This window comes from Carassius auratus, linkage group LG28B, assembly GCF_003368295.1.
Source record: "Carassius auratus strain Wakin linkage group LG28B, ASM336829v1, whole genome shotgun sequence".
NCBI lineage: Eukaryota > Metazoa > Chordata > Actinopteri > Cypriniformes > Cyprinidae > Carassius > Carassius auratus.
Genome location: NC_039293.1, coordinates 8,069,838 through 8,077,302, shown reverse-complemented (window position 1 = coordinate 8,077,302; position 7,465 = coordinate 8,069,838). Strand labels below are relative to the sequence as shown.

The 7,465-nt window shown below is 36.3% G+C and overlaps 1 long non-coding RNA gene across 2 annotated transcripts; it reads left to right on the top strand.

The window, feature by feature from the left end:
• The first annotated feature begins 354 nt into the window (after positions 1–354).
• LOC113067489 (uncharacterized) lies at positions 355–3,355 on the top strand. Of its 2 annotated transcripts, XR_003279362.1 has the most exons (7): positions 355–461; positions 772–802; positions 900–1,042; positions 1,142–1,192; positions 1,347–1,485; positions 1,831–1,911; positions 3,196–3,355. It is a non-coding gene; the product is annotated as an uncharacterized LOC113067489 (long non-coding RNA). The 2 variants fall into 2 exon arrangements; XR_003279361.1 differs by lacking the exon at positions 355–461 and having other exon boundaries at positions 487–802.
• Positions 3,356–7,465: the final 4,110 nt, after the last annotated feature.

The window sequence follows — 7,465 nt, the reverse complement described above, 5'->3', positions numbered from 1 at the left end:
CAGTATTCATCATAAAAGTTTCACTTTCACGATCCCAGAGTCTCCGCTGGACACATCGATGAAACGAGCATCTTCCATCCGAAGACTTCTGCTGCATTTCAGCGCGAAGCTTTTGAAGAGAGGGGTGATGATAATAATAATAATAAAACATTAATATTGAAGCGGAAAACTATTAATTGACTATAAATTGCCCAGTCAGCACATGTACGTCTGGCCGACGTCGGCCCAATATCGAAACGTCGGCCTCTATACCTAAAACATCTATAAAACATCGGCCTGGCGGAGGCCGATATAATTTGGTCAGTGCTCTGTTCTGCAGCTCATCAATCGTCGGCCCTGAGTTGGTTCACGACCGCAGGGCCGATGCCGCGCTTCTCTGTGTGCGCGTGCCCAGTATTCGTCTCTTTTAGCCACCCAGAGAGAGAGAAGAGGCTCATCCCAGCGACATCTGTGGCTTTCAGGTAACTTTACGATTTCACTTCAGCTCAATTAGACAAAAAATACTTCTTTGTTAATTCTGTGACACTGAAAAAGTACTAGTAAGGCACACGGTGTGTTTTATACAGTCTATGGGCAGCTGAAGAGTCTGGCTCATTTTCAAATAATGTTACCGTTAACTTTTTGAGCCAACGGTCACGGTAGCGATTTTTTTTAACATTAATGTCAACGCCTTAATGCGTTTTCAGAAGTTTCTCGGAGGGAAAATGTAAAAGCGGGTTATTAAAGAGAAGTCCTGACTGCTTTTTCACCGTGTTTTTCACTCTTTTACAGGCTTCCAGAAATAATCCGGTGAAATAATATGGTGAGCTATAGTTGCTGTTGCTTCTGAACTACAAAATGATTTTTACATTTATTATTGAATGAGACTGTACATTATAAATGTAATGCTTTAACTCTAGATGTTTGTTTGTGTAAATGCTGTGTGTGCGTTGAGTCCTGCGCGAGCGGGGAGCAGAGTTGCCATGGAAACGGGGCATCAACACAAAAACCGTTACTGGCAAGCAGTAATCTCCGTATCTCGCTGCAGTTTACACTGTTTTGGGTAAGTTTAGTCGCTAAAATCACACAAATATTATATACAAATGTTCCTGACACGTTTCTTGCTTGTTATTGACATGTTTCAATTAAATTTATTTTATAGAAACGGTTTAGTGTCTTCGGAAAAGTCCGTTATCATTTTAGCAGTTTTCAGGTAAATTAGGCTAACTAAGTTATATAGATTGAGCTCTTGTTGATGAAACTCTGGGCTTTTAATCAAATCTTCGAAAACAAAATGATTTTTAAATTAATTATTGAATGATTATTGAATGAGACTGTACTTTATAAATGTAATGTTTTAACTCTAGATGTTTGTGTAAATGCTGTGTGCGCGTTGAGTCCTGCGCCAGCGGGGAGCAGAGTTGCCATGGAAACGGGGCGTCAACACAAAAACCGTTACTGGCAAGCAGTAATCTCCGTCTCTCGCTGCGGTTTACACTGTTTTGGGTAAGTTTTTTCATTTAATTTCACTTTCATACTTTGGAAATCCCTGACTAAAAGGGCAGTCTAACGCTGGGGGTGGCACTGGGCACGTCTCTAGACCCAGAGGGTGTGCTGTCATTGAATGTCAAAATTTGTATTGGCTGATGATTCTGTCACTAATGCTTGTAACAAATCAGATGTGACTTCTTTCATCAAAAGGGTAGTGCTGGCCATAGACTTTTTGTAATGTAGGATATTCCAGGTCACCTCAACTAAACTAATCACAAGCAATTTGTGAACATTACACAAATGTAAATGATAACTAAATAGTCTTTAAAAGCTTTTTTCACACAATTTTGTTTTTTATAGGGCCAGCAGAGCCCTGCTCACCCTGACGGCCCACCGCTGCTGTCAGACAACATCTCAAAGATGCTATAAACTGCAGGACCAGTAAGTACAATCTTGAACATACACAACTGTATCATAAGTTTGGGAAGGTATGGTTTTTTGTGTTTTTGAAAGTCTTTTATGGCAACCACGGTTTAATATATGAAATGAAAACAGTTCACTACAATTTAAAATAATAGTTTTCTATTTGAATATATTTAGAGAAGTCATTTATTCCTGTGATGGTAAAGCTGTATTCAGCATCATTACTCCTGTCTTCAGTGTCACATGATCTTCAGAAATCATTCTTCTATTCTGATTTGCTTCTGAATAAACATTTCTGACTATTATCAGTGTTGAAAACCGCTGTGTTCCTTCATTTTTTCAGGATTCTTTGATGAATAAAGTTTTAAAACAGTACAGTGTTTGAAACAGAAATGTCTGTTTTAACTTTTGATAATTGATAAGACAGTGATAATAATTGAAAATGTTTATTGAGCAGCAAATCAGAATGATTTCTGAAGGATCATGTGACACTGAAGACTGGAGTAATAAAAATTAGCTTAGATCACAGAAATAAATTACATTTCACAATATATTCACGTAGAAAACTGTTGTTAAATTGTAATATTTCACAATATTACAGTTTTTTTTACTTGCTTTTGATCAAATAAAGGCATCCTTGGTGAGCAGAAGAGACTTTTCTCAAAGACGTAAAAAGAAAATCGTACTGACCCCAAACTTTTAACGGTAGTATAAATTACAAATATGCTGTTCCACCCACTGAAATTTATATTCCATTCTAAAGAGATGCCTGTTCCACAAATATTACATTTACAGGGATCACGTGAAACACTTAATCAATAAACTGATTTTTGAGAGCATTAGTGGCAGTGTGTCGATTTTTGTTTATTGATTGGTGAATTGGAAGTGGATGTGCGTTTATTAAACCTACTTGTGATTAAATCAGATATATATATATATATATATATATATATATATATAGCAAAATAAGCTCAAATTGAGGTAGCAGCATCTATGGTGCATGGCCTGTAGTGAGGTCACTAAATTCTAACACCAAGAATTTATCAAAGTCCACTAAAGGAAGCAAAACCTATTGGTATTTTACTTTGAAAATAGCCTTCCTAATAATATTTGGGGCTCGGACACACTTTTTTGTTGTTGTTTAAATTAAATTAAAATACATAGTTTAGTATTCACACAACACATCTAATAACCATGCACTCCAGTTATATGTGATTAAATAAATAATATTTTGTCTGAAATAATATGAACAGCAGCAGCTATTCTAAACTTTCTCCTTTTTATTTCCTCTTTCTATCTCAGGATGGCCATCCCAAGGTTTCTAGAGATTACAGCAGCTCCAGACTGAATCCAAACTCACTTTTGAAGACTTCAGATGACACCAACGCTCACAAAGACTACAGACGACAACTGTACATGAACACACAAAACATTGGACACACAAAACAAATATTATCCTTATTTTGCCTATAAGGGTAAATTTGATGATTTTCAAACTGCTTTATTGTAACGTCTCTTATATCTGTAAATGAACAATATTTACTCTCTGAGTTATGTGGACCTACATGTCCCCTTTTATTTGTAAGCATCACTTTAAAAATGTTGAAAGATAATGTTAATGTTAACTGAATACAAAACTAGAGACTTGTTTAGTAAGATTTTATCAGAAAATATTTTTGAACTTTTATCATGCAATTTAAAACATTTTAATTGCTTAATTAGTATTGTTTACCTGGTTTTATTTTGTGTTTATGTAACTCTTTTTAAAAAGTTCTTGGCATGAAGTTCGCATGCGATGCTGACAGCACTGAACACATGACTTTTTATTATGAACTAGATGGTCTTCCCAGTGAGTCTCAGTCATCTCTGGCTTTTTAAACTGTAACCTTGAAACATGCATTTCCTGTAAACCTACTTTGAAATAAGTATTGTCAAAAGGTGCTATACTCATACAACATTTAACCATGCAAGTACTGTAGTAATGGTTCTTTTTGTTTTTACTATGGGTTTACTGCAAAAGCTGTAGTAAAATCATGGTGATTGTAGTAAAACTATGGTTGATTTTGTTTTTTCTATGGTTTTACTGCAAAAGCTGTAGTAATATCATGGTTAATGTTCAAAAGACTACAAATAATCCCGAATTATCCACTTTTGATCAAAGCATCTGGTAAATGTTATTGTATTTGTACATGTAATATGAAATAAATGAAAATATTAATAAAGTTGCGTCTGTTCTTGAGAGTGGTGTGTATTGTTTCATTATAAACCAGCGGCGGTAGCCGCGGGTGGTCCGTAACGATGAGCTAAACGCCGGTGAACCGCGTCCACGCAGAGCGGCCGGGATGTATCGTCTCGGCATCGGCCGGAGAGCATTTCCGATCAGAGGCCGACGTCGCCGAGACATCTTGCCTATTAGCAAACGCTCCCTGAGCGATATCGTCCCGATGGAATTTTGTAGGTCGGCTCGACATCGGCACAACGTATGTGTGCTGTCTGGGTGGCTATTCTACAGTTAATTGCTCTTGTATTACGATTGTAAAGTATTGTAAATTGATCAACTGTACGGCGTGATGATGTTTAATGTCTGACAGCGCCTGTATTACACACATGCTCACATTTTCTTAGTTTTGAGGTCTGAAACTCTTCACGACCCACGAAAATATCAGCAGATTTAAAGCACGCTCACTTATACGCTGCTAAATAATCATATGTAGCCTACATTCTTTGCTTTGATCAGTTACGAAGTGCTTCAAATGATTAGAAATGAGTCAATACCGAAAGGCAAGCGGTTGTTCTGTTCTCTTTCTTACAGGAAGAATCAAATAACTGAAGTCTGATAAAGAATTTCACGATGTCAAGATGTTTTTGTGGTGACTTCACCAGAGCTTTATAAGCGAATCATTTAGATAACACTTTTTGTAGTAGTCTACACTTGAACCCACCTTTCAGGCTGTGAAACATGCTCATCATACATAGACTTGTGAAGTACTGTATTTAAAACATAAGAATATTAATAATGTCCAAAATGTATTCATAATGTATTGCCTGCATATCTTTATACATAATTTCAAATGTATTATAAATGCGTTAATATTCACTTTCAATGACATACTTGAGTACATGTTCATGGTGTCTATAAATATTGCACGTACATTATTATGTCATTAGTACAGTCATTTTCACAGTTGGAAAACAATTACATAAGTAACTTTTTTTTATATATATATAAAATCACTTTAAATGTAGGATTACTGTACGAAAGTCTAAGATGTATTTTTTTTTAAGCATTCAAAGCACAATTAAGAAATACACTAATAAAACTGCTCTGTATATTTTTCCAGTAGTATGCTTTATTTCAATGCGTTAAAAATCTATTTAGTGGTATTCAGCCTACTTTCTTCAAGTGCACTGAAGTCCTACTTTTAATTTTCAACAGTTTCGCCTTTTCCTGTAAATATTCCAGTTTGAATAAATTGCTTTCACATTTTGACTTTGTAACAAAGTACGAGTTTGGGACTAAATTTCCCATAAGTCTGTGGGGTAGCGTAATGCTTACGTCTGTATCTACTATAAATAGATGCACAGTAATATGTGCTCTCGTCTCATTCATTGAGTTTGCAAACAAGCGCGAGCTTTTTTTTTTTTTTTTTTTTTTTTTTTTTGGGTGGTTAATCAGATTTCAGTGAGGGCCGGGGCCTCCACCCTTTCTGTGGTTTTAATGACCTGTTTGGATTAGAAACCTGTCACACAAATGAGGTTTGGCACCCTTCCAAATAGCTTTTCTCTGTAGCTGCGCATTGAAAACTGAGGTTAGCTCTAGGCTTGCCACCCTGCTGGGGTTTTCCAAGGTCAACCACATCGATTGAAAAACAATAAGTCAGGAAGTCCTCTGTCATGAAAAGCAGGAATCTATTTAATATTATGTGAACACCAACCGTTTAAAAGGTCAGATTAGTACTTTTTTTTTTTTGATAACATTTCTGTTTATGTTGTAGCCTACTTTGTTTGTTGTTGTCCATTCAAGCAACTGGTATTGCCGCTAATATGAAAGTGAAAGTAAAATGCACATTGATTAACAGGTGGGGAAATGTAATCACAGCCATAACCCTATGGATATTTTGATTTATATTTAAATATACATAAAGGGAAATTTGTATAAACTGCATACTTTTTAGAGAAAGTTTTTAGAGAGTCAGTCTTTCCTTGCTGTAATTTAGTCTATTTGAGCACTTTCAATCTGGATTTAAGGCTGCCCAATACTGAAGCTGCTCTTTTGAGAGTGTTAAATGACATCTTTTTAGCCGCTGATATTGGTGACTCTTTGGTCCTCGTTCTCTTAGATGCATCAGCTGCTTTCGACACTATTAATCATTCTGTGGGGGAGTCATGGCCTAGTTGTTAGAGAGTTTGACTCCTAACCCTAGGGTCGTGGGTTAAATTCTTGGGCCAGCAATACCACGACTGAGGTGCCCTTGAGCAAGACACTGAACACCCAACTGCTTCCCGGGTGCCGCGGGGTAAATGATGCCCGCTGCTCCGGGTGTGCATGTGTGAGTGCGTGCTTTGGATGGGTTAAATGCTGAGCACGAATTCTGAGTATGAGTCACCATACTTGGCTGAATGTCACTTAACTTTTTCACTGTCACTGTATTAATCAATAGACTGAAATCTTGGGTGGGTCTCTTTGGCACATTTCTAAAGTGGTTCCAGACATTTTTATTTGACAGACTAAATATCTCCCCAATGGCCTTCCGGTTGTTATTTAAGATGACTAATTCAAATTCGATAAACAAATTTCCACACTGATTGGGTGCAGTTTTCATCAAAAATGAAACATTTCCTCACTGATAAGAATCTGGAGATGGGGGTGCATGCTTTTATTAGGTCATGTCTCGATTACTGTAACTCATTATACTGTGGCATTTCTAAAGCTCAAATTCCCTTTCTTCAACTGGCCCCACTTTCTCTGGGATTGGTCCTCGTCTCTGGAATGACTTGCCAGTGGAGAGACGAATGGCCCTATTAGTCTGACCATTTTTAAGTCTCTTTTAAAAACTATTAGGTTTTATATTCCTGCCTATTATATTTTCTTTTTGTTTTATTTTATTCTGGTTCTTTGTTTTAGTCTGGTTTGTGTTTTCTTACTACTCATATGAAGCTGTTTCTTTAGTGAAGCACTTTGGTCAGTCTTGTAACTGTTTAAAATGTGCTATAGAAATAAAACTTGAAATGAGTTAGTCATTTCCTCCACTATTTTTCATTGAAACAAACATGCAAATCTTACCTTTCCCTTCGAATTCTGTGCTTCAGATACAATGGTATTTGGTATTTTTTGCTAATGTTGTGAAAACCGCAAAAGGCTGTACATTACAGTACTGTGTCATTATACCAACTCAATTCATTTATTCATTCACTCATATTTCATCCTCAGTATGTGTGTGGAAACTATTAGGCTAGGAAAAACTGTATAATAATTAATAATACTACTGAAACATATCGAAGCTCCAGCAACATGTAACTGAAGCCTGATAAAGGATTTAATGAGAGCAAGATTATGTGCAGATTTATGATT